Genomic DNA, 3874 nt, shown 5'->3' on the forward strand with positions numbered 1-3874 from the left:
GATCCATGTCAAAGCGGACAGGAGTTGGATATACCATCTCCGATTTTAATAAAATTTATCACATACATAATATATCCAATATGTTTCTCATATCAGTGACCTTTTCAATGGAAACTCATTCCGATGTAAAAAATATCGCGATTTGAAAATTTAAAAATTTTTTAAAATTGTCTAAAATTATATACACATAATTGCCCATAACTTCGAAGCTACTCAAAGTCCAACATAATTATTGAATCCATTTTAAAGGCAAAGATATTGTCCTTAAAATGGTATGAATAAAATTGTTTACTTCCAAAAGGTTAAAGGTCAATTTTCAGATTATTTATTTCAAATTCAAAAATATCAAAGATCGAGGCGTTAAAAATTCAAAACGAAAATGGTATGAGTTCACCTAAGCTCTCTACTATATTCGTGAAAAATAATTTCGATGGAGACACGATTAGTTCAGGAGTTGTAAAGAAAAACTTTATTAAAAGTACGTTAAAGTAAGTATATTAGAGAGCTTAAGTGACTCATACCATTTTCATTTTGAATTTTTAACACCGCTAGCTTAGATATTTTTTACATTGAAATATATACGCAGAAAATTGACCTTTAACCTTTTGGAAGTAAACAATTTTATTCAGACCATTTTAAGGACAGTATCTTTGCTTTTAAAATGGAATCAAAAATTATGTTGGACTTTGAGTAGCTGCGAAGTTATGGGCAATTATGTGTATATAATTTTAGACAATTTTAACAAATTTTTCAATTTTTAAATCGCGATATTTTTGAAATGGAAAGGTTCTCCGAGAAATAGTCATAGATTTGAGGAACCCTTTGGAACCGTAATATGTTTGGTAAAATTCATTAAAATCAAAGATGTAAAATCCGAAAATATAGTTTTCTGTCCGTTTTGATATGGATTCTCCCTAATAATTTTAAAGGCATGAAGTCTACAGGTGTAGACGTTTTATTATTCACTTTGGTGCTAAAGTGTTGCAACTTTCTCAGACATTGCATCAATTGTCAGCAATACTTAATTAGCAGAATGTCAAAACAATGCCATGCTAAATATTTTACTTGAGTTTTTATTATAGTTTTCACTTATATTGTACCTATCATTAATCGAATTTTTCTTATTAACCATCTGAATAGTTAGTGAGGCTTCGGAAATTTCAGATTAATATATTATTTGTACGCAAACTAATAAAAAAAGCATATAAAAATTATAAAGACACTTAAGGCTTGTAACCAAAAAATTAGTCTATACACTTACATATACAAAAATATACATATTTATATATTTTTATACATAAACTATATACATTAGGGTGCCCTTATATTGGACATTTTCGATTTTCGGTGCTCCAATCGAATAACTTTTAAGGGTTGATTTATGTAGATGTTTAAATATTTTGATTATCTTGTTTTTTATTAAATCAGTATTTTTTAGAAATTTACAATTGCTGAACTCACAACATTCTGTATCGTGAATCTTGTATTAAAAACACTTTTTATTTATTAGTTTGTGAACACCCATACTGTATGAATATTTTTGAAAGAGTAGTATGTATAACATGTAGTCCGACTCTCAATTTTTTCAAATTACTCTCTCACACATAAAATATAAGTAAAAGCATAGTAGAAAAATAGAAGGTAGTTTCATTCTCTCTTTATTTTTTAAAATTCTACGTCTGACATGCTTAAGGATTTTGACGTTTCGTTAAAATAGTAATACCATATTAATTAAAAATTTTCCCATATATTCTTTGAAGTTTGTGAACAAATTAATACATAATTTTCATTAATTTGAAAAATATTAAAAAAAATATTAAAAATATTTACTATCAAATTGGGATCAAAGGTAAGATTTTGATTTTCAAATATTACAAAGCTAATTTGTGAATATTATTTTAAGATTTAACAAACATGAGTTGCATTTTCCCCAACTGCGAAAATACCAAATATTTTTGCAAAAATTCAAATGTAAATTTTTTTAAAGTCCCTACATTACCTAATAAACGCCAACAGTGGCTGGATGTATGTAAAACTTGCTAAGAAGATTTGCCAAAAGAGCCAATGGTGTGCTCCGACCATTTCCTTAAAAGCAATATTTCAGTTAATACATTAACTTCCAACACAACATACTCAATACATTTTTATTTAAATAGTAAACTATAAATTACACATTTTTTGTAAACAATTTCTCTAAAATAAAAATTATTTTTAGGAATGCGGCAACGCTTTTTATAATGCTCACAAAATAAGGTAACTTCAAAAAACCTTATTTGAAAAAAAAAAAATTTTGATTGAAACTACCTTCTATATTTTTATCATGAGTAAAAGTGTATAAGTGTATTTAATTTTAGTATGAAAATTTCCAACAACAAACTTGCACTATTGTATTGAATACAATAATACTCTCGATAAAAGGGGTTTTGTGAATTCAGCAAATAAGTAGGTATTAAAATCTTAACCTAAATTACAAACTATGTTATTATTACCACTGCAATATCCAACAAAATGCAATCATTAAAAATGTATATGGCTTCCATTGTTCTAAGTCGTATGTGAGGAAACTTAGAATAAACCTATTTTACAGGAAATTGTTCAACGATTTCAAAAAATATAGCCCTTGTAAGTTGACTGATGTTCAAATAAACAGGCCATTTTTAGGTAATTTGGCTTTTAGATACAGTCTCTCGAAAACTAGGTAACGGATCATTATTTTTTGTTTCTATTTAGAAAATAATAAAAAAAATCACTGTTTGCTTTGTGTTTGTCGAGGTAAATCGATATTATTAACTATCAATTTTTACAATATTTCACAAATTTGATGGAAAATAAAAAAAGAACTATAAATTTCTATATTTGCCATATGTATATTCAAAATAAAGAAGTGGCCACTTAAAATCCGTACGCACTGTAGTAATCATAACAAAGCTCCCAGTTATCAAAATGGAAAAAGATATACATATGTTTTTAACAATAAATTTACCGCTTTTCTACAATGAATTGCAAGTCATTATGTTTAGTTTTAAAACAATGGAAAAAGAAGCTAGTGATAAAATTGTGCACAAATATCTAGAAAATCCGACTTTGTCGTGTTAAAAGAAACCCAAAATCTGATTTTTGGCAGATATCAGGTTAGAAATTTTACATCTCGGCAGCTCGAGGTTGTGTGGTCTTTAAATATGAATACGTAAAATTGAACAAAAATATTAATTTGGCACGCAATCCGCAGCTGCTGTTAGAAGAGTCAAGCTTTTCAGAAATGTTTTTAAAGAATTTTCAGAATTATATATAAAGATATAGTTTGGAAAAGCGATTGTTGTCATTTATAAAGCATCACACATCTGATACAAAGTTTTAGTCACGTTGTCATTACTCAATGACAAGTTGTCATTACTCAAATACAACTATGAAGTGGTATAATGAGAATAATATTGATGTTATACCAAAACACATCAATTAAACAAATTGCCCAAATCTTCGTCCAATCGAGATATATTGGAGAATTGTTGAAAGTAAATTGAAAAAGAGTGCAGGTATAGTAAATAACCAGATTTTGATCAGAACAAAGTGGAATAAATATGCTGGAATAACGGTAGAAGTGGGAAGTAAAGTTGTGCATCTATTAATAGGAGGCATAAAAAGAAAGGCCAGAAAATGTATTCGAAATAAAGACACATAAACCTGCAGTTAAAGCTTAATAATTTACCTTTAATTTCATGTATACAATGTTAACATACGTTGTTTCATTTAAAAGTTATGCTCGTTTTAATCCGTCCGGATTTTAAGTGGCCACTTCTTTAAGTTCTTTGATTATTCCTTCACGTAATGCAAACATTTTTAGCTTCCCGTCATTGCCCCATTTTTTGCTAGATGT

The sequence above is a fragment of the Calliphora vicina genome, chromosome 1 (genome assembly GCF_958450345.1).
Source record: "Calliphora vicina chromosome 1, idCalVici1.1, whole genome shotgun sequence".
In the NCBI taxonomy this organism is placed as follows: Eukaryota; Metazoa; Arthropoda; class Insecta; order Diptera; family Calliphoridae; genus Calliphora; species Calliphora vicina.